General features: G+C 40.8%; 1 pseudogene; it reads right to left on the bottom strand.

Annotated features, from left to right (window-relative positions):
* Positions 1-6334: 6334 nt before the first annotated feature.
* LOC129143278 (ATP synthase subunit a-like) lies at positions 6335-10277 on the bottom strand (annotated as a pseudogene).
* Between the last annotated feature and the right edge of the window lie 6099 nt (positions 10278-16376).

The following is a 16376-nucleotide window of genomic DNA, read 5'->3' as shown; positions in this document are numbered from 1 at the left end:
AGTAATGACATGTTTACAATAAATTCAAATATATGCTCTAAAGTGACAGGAAAAATTTAACACTGAAGTCTACATAAAGAAAATACTGGCCAGGCACAGTGGCTCATGCCTGTAATCCCAGCACTTTCGGAGGCCGAGGCAGGTAAATCACAAGGTCAAGAGATCAAGACCATCCTGGCCAACATGGTGAAACCCTGTCTCTACTGAAAATACAAAAATTAGCTGGGCATGGTGGCGCGCACCTGTAGTCCCAGCTACTCCAGAGGCTGAGGCAGGAGAATTGCTTGAACCAAGGAGGCAGAGGTTGCAGTGAGCCAAGATCGCGCCACTGCACTCCAGCCTGGCAACAGAGTGAGAATCCATCTAAAACAAACAAACAAACAAACAAACAAAAACCAAACACTGTCAGCAGATATTAACTAGTAGTGGCCCTGATATATTAAAATTTATTATATTGGCCATGCATGGTGGCTCACACCTATAATCCCAGCACTTTGGGAAGCCAAGAGGCAGGTGGATCACTTAAACCCAGGAGTTTGAGACCAGCCTGGACAACATGGTGAAACCCAGTCTCTACTAAAAATACAAAAATTAGCCAGATGTGGTGGTGCATGTATGTAATCCCAGCTACTCGGGAGGCTGAGGCAGGAGAATCGCTTGAACCCAGGAGGCAGAGGTTGCAGTGAGCTGAGATTACTCCACTGCACTCCAGCCTGGGCAACAGAGTAAGTGAGACTCTGTCTTGAAAAAATAAATAAATAAAATAAAATAAAATTTATTATATTAAATTAATTGAATTTTATTATTGGTTTTTAAATATTTAAAATATGTTTTGGGCCAGGCACGGTGGCTCAGGCCTACAATCTCAGCACTTTGGGAGGCCAAGGCAAGAGGATCGCTTGAGCTCAGGAGTTGGAGACCAGCCCGAGCAACATAGCAAGACCTCATCTCTACAAAAAATCAAAAAATTAGCCAGGCAGGGTGGTGCACACCTGTAGTACCAGCTACTCAGAAGGCTGAAACAAGAGGATTCTTTTAGCCCAGGAGACAGAGGCTGCAGGAGCCATGATCACACCACTGCACTCCAGCCTGGGCGACAGACCAAGACACTGTCTCAGGAAAAGCAAAATATGTTTTGAAAATGAAATTCAGATCAAAACATATACTGCACCCCTGAAACCAGAGTACTTTAAAAACTGTTCCACTGGAGTGTGATAAAATTGAAGGCAGAAAATATATTTTATTCATGTCTGTCTCTCTAATACCCAAGACAATAGTTTGATGAATGTTGTTAACAGAAGCTATGGAAAAATTGATTTATAAGTCCAAAGTAATCATATTAGAAATTCATCTGTGTTGATTTTTTTCTGAGTACACGAAGTCCATTCTCACCTAAACAATTCAATATAAAAATTATTAAATTAGAAAACAAAATTCCACAATTCCCCCAACCTTTCATTTTTCTATGTATAATGTAATATACATTTATAAGACTTTTTTTTTACTTAAAAAAATAGGATTGGCCAGGCACGGGGACTCACGCCTGTAATCCTAGCACTTTGGGAGGCCAAGGCGGGCGGATCACCTGAGGTCAGGAGTTCAAGACCAGCCTCAACATGGAGAAACCCCTTCTCTACTAAAAATACAAAATTAGCCAGGCGTGGTGGTGCATGCCTGTAATCCCAGCTACTCAGGAGGCTGAGGCAGGAGAATTGCTTGAACCTAGGAGGCAGAGGTTGCGGTGAGCCGAGATCGTGCCATTGCACTCCAGCCTGGGCAACAAGAGCAAAACTCCGTCTCAAAAAAAAAAAAAAAAAAAAAAAAAAAAAAAAAAAAGGATCATATTATGGGTATAATTTTTGAAACCTGTATTTTTTTTTCCCTTAAACATATATCTAGGACATATTTTGACTCAGTAGACATCTAGAGTCTATCTCATTCCCTTTAAAGAATACATAGTATTCTATCATTTGGCAGTACCATAATTTAACCAGTCTCCTGCTAATGGACACACCATTACATACAATGGTCTATGATACCTTTACACTTATATCTTTTCACTCTTGAGAGAATATTTTAAATTTTAATGTTGTATAAAAGCAATCTACATACACAGTTTAAACAAATACTATTAGAAGGATGATTTTTTTGTTTTGGTTTGGTGTTTTTTGAGACAGAGTCTCGCTTTGTCACCCAGACTGGAGTGCAGTGACTTGATTTTGGCTCACTGCAATCTCCACCTCCTGGGTTCAAGCGATTCTCCTGCCTCAGCCTCCCGAGTAGCTGGGATTACAGGTGCACACCATCACGCTCGGCTAACTTTTGTATTTTTAGTACAGACAGGGTTTCACTATGTTGGTCAGGCTAGTCTCGAACTCCTGACCTCAGGCAATCTGCCTGCCTCGCCTCCCAAAGTGCCGGGATTACAGGGGCGAGCCACCACGCCAGGCCAGGGATGATTTTTTAAAGTAGTCATTTGCTTATTTTCATTGCCCTTCCCAAAACCTCAAAAGAATTGTTAAATCTCTCTGAAAGTGATAGTGGTTTGTTTTTTCCCTTAAAGGCAACCAAATGGAACCTTCTTTTCTCCTGCTCTGTCTGAACTCGATTATGTTCTAGGAGTTCTGTATAGCTATCCTATGATTTCCTGGCATTTCCCTACACTTGTCTGTGCATGTATCCCACGTTCCCTCAACCCAGGGTCTTCCTTTTTTATTTGCTTGTTTATTCCTTTGTTTTATAATTGCTTCCTAAGAAAGAGCATATAGAAGGTTAATTTTTTATAAAAATAACCAGCAGGATTGAAGCTGCACCTTTGAATTTGCAATTCAACATGAAAAATCTCCTCAGGGCTGGTAAAAAGAGGCCTTAACCTCTGTCTTTAGATTTACAGTCTAATGCTTGCTCAGCCATTTTACCCGCTTCCCCCACCTATGTTCATCAATCGTTGATTGTTTTCAACTAACCACAAAGTTACCGGAACACTATACCTGCTATTCGGCGCAAGAGCGGAGATAATAGGCACCGCCTTAAGCTTCCTAATTCAAGCAGGACTAGACCAACCAGAAACTCTACTAGGAGATGATCAGATGTACAATGTTATTGTTACTGCCCACGCGTTCGTTTTCATCTTCTTTATGGTGATACCAATCATAATTGGGGGTTTCGGGAACTGGCTAGTCCCTCTGATAACTGGTGCACCCGATATGGCATTCCCCCGGATAAATAATATGAGCTTCTGACTTCTCCCTCTATCTTTTCTGCTCCCTACTTGCATCCTCAATAGTAGAAGCCGGCGCTGGAACCGGCTGGACAGTTTATCCCCCTTTAAGAGGAAACCTAGCACATGCAGGAGCCTCTGTGGACCTGACCATCTTCTCGCTCCACTTGGCAGGTGCCTCTTCTATTTTAGGAGCCATTAACTTTATTACCACTATTATTAACATAAAACCCCCAGCTATGTCCCAGTATCAAACACCCCTTTTCGTCTGATCAGTCCTCATTATGGCAGTCCTTCTACTCCTTTCTCTTCCAGTCCTAGCCGCCGGGATTACTATACTATTAACTGACCGTAACCTCAACACTAATTTTTTTGAGCCTGCTGGCGGGGGTGACCCTATCTTGTACCAGCATTGATTCTGGTATAAAACTACCTTCCACCCCTACCGTATAACCAAAGATATTTTAGGTTTAATTTTTCTCCTCCTCCTTCTAATAACTCTGGTACTATTTTCACCTGACCTCCTGGGCGACCCAGGTATTTACGCTTTAGCCAACCCCTTCAACACCCCACCACACATTAAGCCAGAGTGGTACTTTTTGTTTGCCTACGCAATCTTACAATCCAAATGACATGGTTCTCTAAAAATTCTATAATTTGAATCAACATGGTTATCCACAGCCTACTTATCGGTCTCATCAGCCTACTATATTTTAAACAATTCAACGATAAATAAGGTTGTTGGATCAGGTGGTTAATAGCTCTTGGGTAGTAAGTATTATTACTAGCATATTTAGTGAACCTGAGGTATTTTAAGTATAAACAAATGCTACAGGTAGAGGAAGGGATCCTACTAGTGTGTAAAATAAGAAGTATTAAGGCATTCTGGTTGGTTGCCTCAGCGGGTGATGATAATTAGGGTAGGAACTAGCGTGGCTTCAAAGAGGATATAAGACATAGTTAGTTCTGTGGCTGTGAATGTTAGGATTTTAAAAGTCTGTAGGGGCCGGGCACGGTGGCTCACGCCTGTAATCCCAGCACTTTGGGAGGCCGAGGCGGGTGGATCAAGAGGTCAGGAGATCGAGACTATCCTGGCTAACATGGTGAAACCCCGCCTCTACTAAAAATACAGAAAATTAGCCGGGCGCCATGGCAGGTGCCTGTAGTCCCAGCTACTCGGGAGGCTGAGGCAGGAGAATGGCGTGAACCCGGGAAGTGGAGCTTGCAGTGAGCCGAGATCGCGCCACTGCACTCTGTCTGCCTGGGCAACAGAGCGAAACTCTGTCTCAAAAAAAAAAAAAAAAAAAAAAAAGTCTGTAGGGAGATCAATATAAAAATATAGAGCTTTTTTCATGGGAGTGATTCATTGGACAGGTGATATTGGCTTGCTAGACTTATAAGAGGCAGTAGTCAGGCTGTTAAGATTAGAAGGGGTGATGTCAGCTGGTCAGAAGAGAAAACTAATGAGAAGTTGGATGAGTTATCATTGAATTGGTTAAAAAATAGTAGGCTGATGAGGCTGATGAGTAGGCTGTGGATAACCATCTTGATTCAGATTATAGAATTTTTAGAGAACCATGCCATTGGTAACAGTATAATTGCTGGAATAATAATTTTTAGCATTGAAGTAAATTTAGATTTTGTACATAATCTAGACCATATGTACTGGAGATTGAAACTAGTAAGGCAAGGCCCACTGCAGCTTCACAGGCAGCAAATACTAGGAGAATAATGGGTATTATCGATGCTAGAGTGAAATGTATATTTAAAGTTATGAGTATTTATGATAAATACTGATAGTATTATGCCTTCTAGGCATAATAGGTATGATATTAGGTGGGTCGATAGACGAATACTCCTAGCAGTGGTATGGTATATGCTAATATAATATTGATATAAATCGCGGGGATCTGGTAAATATGGTCTACCATAATCTAATGAGTCAAAATCATTTATTTTGACTTAAACTATTTACAATTCAACACAGTCTAATCCTTTTTAGGCTCATTCATAAATCAAGCCTAGGATTAAAATGGTAACTAGTATAAGGGCTGTGCCGATCATTAGTGTCAGGTTGGTTGTTTGAAGGGCTCATGGCAGGGGTAGTAGTAGAGCGATCTCTGAGTCGAAGAGGAGGAATGTGATGGCTACTAGGAAGAATGTAATGGAAAAGGGGAGGCAGGCGGAGGCTAGGGGTCAAATCCGCATTCAGAGGGGCTGGATTTTTCTATATAGATATTAAGCTGTGGAAGCCAAAATGCGATTATTATTAGTAATAGGGCCAGTAAGGTGTTGGTTACTAGGGCTAGTGTCAGGTTGATTACTCTCTTTTGGATATTATGGAAACTAATTGATTGGAAGTCAGTGGTACTGTTTATACTAAAAGAGTAGGACCCTCATCAATAGATAGAGACATATAAGAATAGTCATACTACATCTACAAAGTGTCAATATCCGGCGGCAACTTCAAAGGCAAAGTGGTGATTGGATGTAGAGTGGAATTTTAATTGGTGGAGGAGGCAGATAGTGAGAAATGTTGATCCAATAATAACATGAAATCCATGAAAGCCTGTGGCTGTAAAGAATGTTGAGCTGTAGATTCCATCAGAGATAGTAAAGGGGGCCTGGAAATATTCTGAGGCTTGTAGAAGGGTAAATACCTAAGGTAATTGTGATTGATAGTGCTTGAAGTATCTGCTTTCGACTACCTTCTATCAGGCAGTGGTGAGTGCAAGTAATCGAAAATCCTGATGTAAGTAATACAGATGTATTCAGGAGGGGGACTTCTAAGGGGTTGAGGGGAGGAATACCTGTTGGGGGTCAGTGTCCCCTTAATTCTGGAATTGGGACTAGACTAGAGTGGTAGAATACCCAGAAGAAACCAGCAAAAAATACTTCTCAGATAATAATAGAATTATTCCATATCAGAGGCCTTTTTGGACGATTGATGTGTGGTGGCCTTGAAATGTAATTTCTCAGATAATGTCACGTCATCACTGGTATATAGTTAGTGTGTGGGTTAGTAGGCCCAGGGTTAAAAGGGTGATAGAGTTAAAATGAAATCACATGGCCAGGCCAGATGTTATTAGGAGAGATGAGAGAGCTCCTGTTAGTGGTCAGGGGCTGGGTTTGACTATATGGTAGGCATGTGTATAGTGGGTCATTATGGGTTGTTGTACAGGTAAAGGTTTACCAGCAGTGTTAAGACGTAGGCTGAATAAGGGCTACGGTGAATTCGAGGATGGTTAGTAGGATTAGAATAATGACAGCGATTGAAGCTGTGGGAAGACTGATAGTTGACAGTACTAGTGTGGCTCCTCCGATTAAATGTATTAGCAGGTTTCCAGCTGTAATGCTGGCTGTTAATCGCACAGCTGGTGCCATTGGTTAAATGAATAGGCTAATAGTTTCAATGATCACTAGCATAGGGATAAGTGGTATAGGTGTGCCTTGCGGTAAAAAGTGAGCTAAGGAGGTTTTTGTCTTGAAGCAGAAGGCTGTAATGACTGTGCCTGCTCATAAGGGGATTGCTGTACCTAGGTTTATTGATAATTGGGTAGTTGGTAAAATGAATGGGATAGAAGCCCAAGAAGATTGGTTGAGGCAATGAAGAGAATTAGGGAGATCAGTATAAGGGATCAGGTTCATCCTTTAATATTATGGGTTATTATTATTTGTTTTAGTACAAGTTGAATTAGTCACTGTTGAATGGAAATCAATCAGTTACTGATTAGATGACTGGAGGTTGGAAATAGTACAGGGGAAAATAAAATGATTAATACTACTGCAGGTAGACCTAGAATTGTCGGGGTAGTAAGAGGTGAATAGATTTTTGTTCTTTTTAATTCTCGGGGGCTTTATGTTTTTGGGTTTTGATTGTTTTTGGTATAGGGGCTGTATAATAAATGAAATTTGATAATTTTAACTGAATAATGGAGCATAAAGTTACGATTATTGACAGGATGACAATGGATCATGTGGAAGTATCTAGTTTAGGCATTCACTGCAAGTAGGTGCAGATCCCCTCCATCTTTAACTTAAAAGGTTAATGCTAGATAGCTTTACAGTGATATTACAGTGCAGACGTGGATCAGGTTTCAAAGCATTTTAAGGGGGTTAATTCTAGGACAATAAGTATAAAACTGTGGTTAGACCCACAAATTTCTGAGCACTGTCCATAGTAAAGGCCTGGACATGTAGCAGTTAAGGTAGTTTAATTTAAGCATCCGGGGATTCCATCTGTTTTGAGGCCCAGTAAGGGGATAGTTCATGAATGCAGGATGTCTTCGGATGAGATTAATATATGGACAGGGATCTCTATTGGGAGAATTGTTCAGTTATCAACTTCAAGGAGTCGAAGTTCTGGCTTTAAGTCTGCTGTTGGAATCATATAAGAATCAAAGCCTAACTCTTCATAGTCTGTATATTTAGAGCTTCAATATCACTGGTGGCCAACTGCTTTGACAGTAAGAGAAGGATTGTTAACCTTGTCTATTATGTGCAGAATACGTAGGGATGGGAGGGCAATTAAAATTAAGATAATGGCAGGTAAAACAGTTCACACAGTTTCAATTTCTTGAGCATCTATGGTGCCAGTATGAGTTAATTTTGTTGTGAGTATTAGGGAAATGATGTCTAGGACCAGGGAACTAATTAGGAAAATAATTATAAGAGCATGGTCATGGAAAGTGAGTAGTTCTTCTATAATAGGGGATGTGGTGTCTTGAAGGCCTAATTGAACTGGATGAGCCATTAAGACATATAGGATTTAACCTATAAATTCGCTCTGACAAAGTTATGTAATAATTTTACTAACATCTTATCAAGAGAGTCATAGAAGTTATGGGATTGGCTTGAAACCAATTTCTGGAGGTTCAATTCCTTCCTTTCTTGTTTAGGCTTTCACGTAAGTTGGCTCTCCAAATGTGCAGTAGGGTGGTGGACATCTGTAAAGCCACTCTAAATTAGTAGATGGTTATTCAATTGTTAGTACTTTTCATTTTGAAGGAAAGGCTTCTCAGATTATAAATATTATTAGTATAACTGCTGTTAGTGAGATAAATGAGCCTATGGATGAGATAATATTTCACATGGTGTGCACATCAGGATAATCGGAGTAACGTCGAGGCATACTGGATAGACCGAGGAAGTGCTGTGGAAAAAAGTTAAATTAACACCTATAAATAAAATGGTGAAGTGGATTTTAGCATAGGTCTGATTAAGTGTGTAGCTTGAAAATAGGGGGGAATCAGTGGACAAAGCCTCCTATGATGGCAAATACCACGCCTATTGATAGGACATAGTGGAAGTGGCCTACAACATAATATGTGTCATGTAAGACAATATCTAGTGATGAATTAGCTAGTACGATGCCGGTTAAACCTCCCACTGTGAAATTTTTTGAAACATTGCATGTTTGCAAATGTCTTTGTTCTACCCTTACACTTAATTGACAATTTGGCTTGAAAATAATATTTCCAGCAGGGCATGGTGGCTCACACCTGTAATCCCAGGACTTTGGGAGGTTGAGGCAGGCAGATCATCTGAGGTCAGGAGTTCAAGACCAGCCTGACCAACATGGAGAAACCCCGTCCCTACTAAAAATACAAAATTATCTGGGCATGGTGGCACATGCCTGTAATACCAGCTACTCGGGAGGCTGAGGCAGGAGAATTGCTTGAACCCAGGAGGCAGAGGTTGTGGTGAGCTGAGGTGGCACCATTGCACTCCAGCCTGGGCAACAAGAGCGAAACTCCGTCTCAAAAAGAAAAGAAAAGGGAAGGGAAGGGAAGGGGAGGGGAGGGGGAGGGGAAGGGAGGGGAGGGGAGGGAGAAAAGAAAAAAGAGAAGAAAAGAAAAGAAAATTTCCTCAGAAATTTGAAGACATTGCTCCATTGTCATACTGCATTCAGTGCTGCTGATGATCAATCCAATGCCATTCTGGTTTTTGATCCTTTATATATGAGCTCTTCTTTCCGCTCTGCAAGCTTTTAGGATCTTTTCTTGGTTAATGTTTTTCTGAAATTTCATTATGTTCTGCCTCATGTAAGGCTTTTTTTTTTTTTTTAATTCGCTAGGATGGACACCAGATGTTTTTCAGATGGGAAAATGTTATTGTACTATTCTTTGATAATTTAGTTTCTTTCCCATACTAGACCTACCCTACCCTGAGAGGATGACTATAGACTATATGAACTATAGACTCTCACCCAGTCTACCTTCTGGTTAGGTCTGGCCAATATCAGATCAGATCACAGGAAGACAGAGAGGTCAGAATATTTCTCCTGTATACTCAAATTATTATCTCCATATACTCAAATAATACTTGTCCTCTGGTAGATTTCACTTTGGAGTCATCGAGCGGGATCCACTTGCCTCATTGTATGATTCCTGAATGTGCTTTCTTGTCTTGTTGCTGTTGCAGAGCCCCATCTCTCAGGCACTAGCTATATCTATCACTGGAAGGTCCTTCCTCCTTGGCTCTAGTTCTTATTGGACCTCATTTACACGGCCTCCTCCCCTTGCACTTTCAGCCCTGGGAGTGTAATAGCTTCTCACTGCTGCTGGTCCCTGGACACTATACCACCTTTGTTTGTCCCCTTAATCCTTGCTGCTCACACTCCCGTAAATAGTCCTTTCATAAAAATCTCTTTATCCCAACCATGTGCTCATGTGCTGAATTAGGCTTGCTGTTGGGACTCTGATACAATATTTCTCTCTCTCTCTTTTTAGAGATAGTGTCTTGCTCTGTCATCATAACTCACTGCAGCCTCAACTCCTGGGCTTGAGTGGTCCTCCTGCCTCAGCCTCCTAAGTAGCTGGGACTACAGATGTGAGCCACCACGCCTGGCTAACTTTAAATTTTTTTTTTTTTTTTTAATATTGACACATCTTGCTATGTTGCCCAGGCTGGTCTCGAACTCCTGGGCTCAAGCAATTCTCCTGCCTCAGCCTCCCAAAGTGCTGGGATTACAGGCTGATCCTTTAACTTTGTCCTCTATTTTCCATCTATATGTCATCTCTTGAATTTACCTTCTGGGAAATTTCCTCGTCTTCATCTTCCACACTGTCTATGAATTTCTCATTTCAGCAATCATATTTTTCATTTCCAAGAGCTCCCATTATTCATTTTCTTTCTAATTTTGTATTGTGGTCAAATACACACAACATAAACTTGACTGTCTTAACTATTTTAAGTATATATTTCAGTGGCATGAAGTACATTAATATTATTGTGCAACCATCACCCATCTTCAGAACTCTGCCTCTTGCAAAATTGAAACTCTTTCTCCATTAAACAATAACTCCCCACTCCCCATTCCCCCAGTCCTTGGCAACCACCATTCTTTCTCTTTCTCTACCTCATATAAGTGGAATCATATAGAATTTGTCTACAGATAATTCTTTCTTATCACAGCATTCCATTGTTGTTTATGTTTCATAATTTATTTCTCTTCCTGCATTGTCTTTGTTTACTCTAAATTCCATTGTTTTAGTGTCTGATTTCATGATGGAGGCATTCCTCAGATGTCAAGTGACTTTCACATAATAGTTTATTATTACCTCCGTATACTCAAATAATACTTGTCCTCTGGTAGATTTCACTTTGAAGTCATCAAGTGGGATCCACTTGCCTCATTGTAGGACTCCCGAATGTGCTTTCTTGTGCTGTTGATTTTTTTCCAGAAGAGAATTTGCCAGTCTTTTGCCTAGCATTCTTGGAGCCAAGTGCAGGAATTAGCCTGAGCACTTCAAGTTCAGAATGGACTTTCGTTTAATGGGAATATTTGTCCGGAAGAAATTCCTTGAAGTGAAATTGTGATACCCAAGGGTATGCATTTTAAAATTTAATGGATTCCAATGCAATTTTGGAAGCATCCAAAGAAAAAGGCTTGTTTTTTGTTTTGTTTCTTTTAGAGACAGGGTCTTGCTCCCAGGCTGGAGTGCAGTGGTGTGACCTTGGCTCACTGCAGCCTCAACCTCCTGGGCTCAAGCAATCCTCCCATCTCAGTTTCCCAAGTAGCTGGGACCACAGGCACATACAACCATGCCCAGATAAGTTTTGTGGGTTTTTTGTAGAGACGGGGGTCTTGTTTTGTTGCCCAGGCTGGTCTTGAACTCCTGGGCTCAGGCCATTCTCCCGTCTTGACATCCCAAAGTGCTGGTATTACAGGCGTAAGCCACCAAGGCCAGCCCAAAGAAAAAAGTTTAATATAGTTAAAAAGAACCAAGAAACACATTTTTTAAGCTTTCTATGTCAGCAGAATTTAATGAAGTGCTTTCCTTATGGAATTAATGTTCCAAGAGGTAAAATAGACTGAAAGCAATCCTGTTTTTCCACGGGTCCTACTTGGCTTGAGAATCAGTGCTAACATAGGCTATTTGAAAGACTAAACTTCTCTCATCTTTCTAGAAAACAAAATTAGATTACTTTAAAAACCATTTGATCGGTCTTACAGTAGAGACAAAAAATGGAAACATATGAAGAGGTGCTTGGTCTCATCTATCTATAAGGACCAAAGGAAGTAGCAGCTAAAAAAAAAAAAATTGCTTAAACCATGATCTTTGGTAACTGATATTTAAGTTTATGACAACTGTTTGCAGAAAATCCCAGGGTGGTGATTGTCCTATAGGTTGCCTACCTCTTTCTGGATTATAACTGGATTATAACCCTAACCATTCCGATAACCTATATGTCACAAAACATGAAGATTAGTGATTTCCAGAGTACCTAAATCCTATCCACGTCACAACTGACTTATAGGATCTAGCTCTACGCTAATCTAAGTAGGTTTTCCTTTTTTTAAAAAGTGCTGATTATCTTACCCCACAAGGTTACTCCAAATTTTGTCCTAAATTCCTCACTACGTAGCAGATAGTAAGACATGCTTTATAAACTCCTCTCCAGAGACGCCAAGCCTCAGCCAGAAATAGACATTTCCCTTCCAAGATGATTGAAAGGAAGTCTTTAAGTTCTCAGTCTCTATGGTGACAGCTTGATGGAGATAGTTGAGGACTCGTACATGAAATATGCCTTGCCCTTTCAAATTCTGTAACAACTGCTCAACATGAGCTCACAGACACCACTCATTGCTGTGTGATAGCAATCACTTTACCACTGCTGAACTGGAGCTGGGATTTCTTAATAGCGGGGAGCTGAATGTAGAAAAATACATCCAAACGACATTGTATCTAATTCATTCCTTTTCTCCTATTCTTTACTCTGAAGATATAGTTGAATTTTGCTTGAAGAAATGTAGTTAAATGCTGCATATTGGCAAATGTACAGCCCAAACATTGGTTTATAGTCCACAAAATTTGAGCTTCTACTATTTGCAAGATACTGTGTTCTTTACAGATATTCTACTATTGTCAATAAATATTTGTGAGTGAATGGTTTTAAGAGCACTAATGTTGCCAATGATTACTGCTATCTTTTCTCAATATCACTTAGCCAGGCCCAGAATACACAATGAATTCAAAGGGCAGAGTGCCATGTCACTCCTTCCTGTTACACACAGTGGGGTGTAGCTTTGCCCTCACTTATATAGTCCTTGGTCAGTTGACAAAACTAACTGAGCCACGGTACCAAGCAGAATGACTTAGGCAGCCAACATATGAAAAAACTTAACCACTTACCCCTCCCATGTAGTGAAAAGATACTTGACTCCTCCCATGTAGTGAAAACACAGGCCTGCCCAGACTTGGTATTTAGAAAACTAAAATAAGACTCTTTGTTTGACTCAGCTCCTAAGTAGTCATTACATATGGGGCACAAAGACCTCTTCTTGAAGATCTCTCTAGGAGAAAAGAGCTGCAGTGGACTAGTGGCTCCCTGACCTATGAATAAGGACAATCATCTATTATGTTACTGGTTTTTTGTGTTTTCTTCAAAGCACAGTCCTTTCAAAATCTCTACTAACATGATTTTAAGTACGTACAGTTCTGAGGGAGAGTTGCAGCATAGATCACTTCTCAATATATGCATGGTCTAGTAATAGTGAGGATGAAAAGAGGAAACCAAAAGGGAAGTTAAATTCATGCACAATGTATAAGTTACTAATAAAATGGCAATCCCATACTCTCTTGTCCACAACCCAAGAGGGTCTACACTAACCAGAGTCTTGGTTTCCTTTCCTTTCCCTCCCTTCTGACATGATTTTCCTTCAAGGACTTCTGATTGGAAAATAACCTCAACCCAAACTTCCCCTTCTTATTCTGGCAATTAGAGTTACTATCCTGGTAGGACTTCAGGTTCTTAGAAATAGGATGATAATAATCATTTTATTGATAGTTAACATTTATTGAGCAATCACCATGTCTGAGGCACTGGGCTGCACACTTTACACACTATATACCACATTTGTACCTTATAGCAACTTCATACACAGTTACTATTATCCCCCTCTTTTTTTTTGAGACAGAGTCTCACTCTGTTGCCAGGCTGGAGTGCAGTGGCACGATCTTGGCTCACTGCAACCTCCGCCTCCCGGGTTCAAGCAATTCTCCTGCCTCAGCCTCCTTAGTAGCTGGGATTACAGGCGCATGCCACCACGTCCAGCTAATTTTTATATTTTTAGTAGAGATGGGGTTTCACTATGTTGGTCAGGCTGGTCTCAGACTCCTGACTTCGTGATCTGCCCACCTAGGCCTCCCAAAGTGCTGAGACTACAGGTGTGAGTGACCGCGTCCAGCCTATTATCCCCATTTTTATGGATAAGGAAAAGAAAGGATAGAATGGTGAGTGGATTGTCCAGGAGTGTATGGTAAATGCTAGAGGCAGGATGGAGTCCCAGGGAGTCTGAGTCTAGAGGTCATACTCTCAACAACTGCACTAGGGTATTTTCTTTCCTTGCTCTTTGACTTCAGAGACGCAATCTAGTACGATGTTAAGTTTGGAGCCAGAGTGCCTGGATTCAAATTGCAGTTCCTCTTTTATAGCTGCATGATCTAAAGCAAGTTATCTAACTTCCCCTCATGGTTCTAAGTCATCCCACTGTGTGCCATGACTCTGATTAACTCCATCCAGGTTTGATCATTGCAATTAATTTCTAAATATTTCTGGAAATACTATGTATTATGTTAATATGTACTTGTTTTTATAGTACTTAATGTTTCTGTGCATTCTCTATTCTCACAGCAATTTTTCAGTCTTCAATCCCTGAGATCATGGTTTCTCTTCCTTTTCAACCTTTCCTTCATGCTAAGGTAAGTGCTTTGTAAATGTTGAGTGACTGATGGCATGAAACAGTCATTGCAAGAAAGGTCTGTTAGAGGCAAAGTAATGTGACACTGGGCCTTGCCTTACTTTAAGTCCAGGTAACAAATAACTATGCATTCTGCAGCTTTGCAGATCAGGGTAATCTTCAGAATAAGTCAAGCCTTTGCTTCTGACAGAGCATCCTTTCAATGGCAGCCAGAAAACTGATCTCTTGATTCTCCATCCCTGGGTGTGTAGGCATGTAAACAGAAGAAAGCAAGGGATAGGCTGCCATGACATGTCTATGAGACTTTGCCAAGACACTGCAAAGCCAGTAACCCCCACAATGAGGAGAGGAGTTAGGCTGCAATTAACTCCTTGTCATCTGCTATAGCAGAGTCAGCAACACGGCAGCTTTCCCCTTCCTTTACTGAGAGAACACATTCTTCCTTCCAGATATCTCCTTGGATCTCTGATCCTGAGGACATCCTATGACCCCCCTCCTAATTCCAAAAGAAGCAAAAGGCCGGGCGTGGTGACTCATGCCTGTAATCCCAACACTTTGGGAGGCTGAGGTGGGCAGATCACAAGGTCAGGAGTTTGAGACCAGCCTGGCCAATATGGTGAAACCCCGTCTCTACTAAAAATACAAAAATTAGCTGGGCATTGTGGTGGGTGCCTGTAATCCCAGCCACTTGGGAGGCTGAGGCAGGAGAATTGCTTGAACCCAGGAAGCAGAGGTTGCAGTGAGCCAAGATTGTGCCACTGCATTCCAGCCTGGGCAACAGAGCAAGACTCCATCTTAAAAAAAAAAAAGAAGCAAAAGAAAATCAGATCCCTTCTCTCACCACTCCTATTCAACATAGTGTTGGAAGTTCTGGCCAGGGCAATTAGGCAGGAGAAAGAAATAAAGGGTATTCAGTTAGGAAAAGAGGAAGTCAAATTGTCCCTGTTTACAGATGACATGATTGTATATCTAGAAAACCCCATTGTCTCAGCCCAAATCTCCTTAAGCTGATAAGCAACTTCAGCAAAGTCTCAGGATACAAAATCAATGTACAAAAATCACAAGCATTCTTACACACCAATAACAGACAAACAGAGAGCCAAATCATGAGTGAACTCCCATTCACAATTGCTTCAAAGAGAATAAAATACCTAGGAATCCAACTTACAAGGGACATGAAGGACCTCTTCAAGGAGAACTACAAACCACTGCTCAAGGAAATAAAAGAGGATACAAACAAATGGAAGAACATTCCATGCTCCTGGGTAGGAAGAATCAATATCATGAAAATGGCCATACTGCCCAAGGTAATTTATAGATTCAATGCCATCCCCATCAAGCTACCAATGACTTTCTTCACAGAATTGGAAAAAACTACTTTAAAGTTCATATGGAACCAAAAAAGAGCCCGCATTGCCAAGTCAATCCTAAGCCAAAAGAACAAAGCTGGAGGCATCACACTACCTGACTTCAAACTATACTATAAGGCTACAGTAACTAAAACAGCATGGTACTGGTACCAAAACAGAGATATAGATCAATGGAACAGAACAGAGCCCTCAGAAATAACGCTGCATATCTACAACTATCTGATCTTTGATCTGATCTGAGAAAAACAAGCAATGGGGAAAGGATTCCCTATTTAATAAATGGTGCTGGGAAAACTGGCTAGCCATATGTAGAAAGCTGAAACTGGATCCCTTCCTTACACCTTATACAAAAATTAATTCAAGATGGATTAAAGACTTAAACGTTAGACCTAAAACCATAAAAACCCTAGAAGAAAACCTAGGCATTACCATTCAGGACATAGGCGTGGGCAAGGACTTCATGTCTAAAACACCAAAAGCAATGGCAACAAAAGCCAAAATTGACAAATGGGATCTAATTAAACTAAAGAGCTTCTGCACAGCAAAAGAAACTACCATCAGAGTGAACAGGCAACCTACA

The sequence above is a fragment of the Pan troglodytes genome, chromosome 13 (assembly GCF_028858775.2).
Source record: "Pan troglodytes isolate AG18354 chromosome 13, NHGRI_mPanTro3-v2.0_pri, whole genome shotgun sequence".
NCBI classification, from domain to species: Eukaryota; Metazoa; Chordata; class Mammalia; order Primates; family Hominidae; genus Pan; species Pan troglodytes.
Note: the sequence above shows the minus strand (reverse complement) of the source record. Positions and strands in the feature narration are given on the sequence as shown.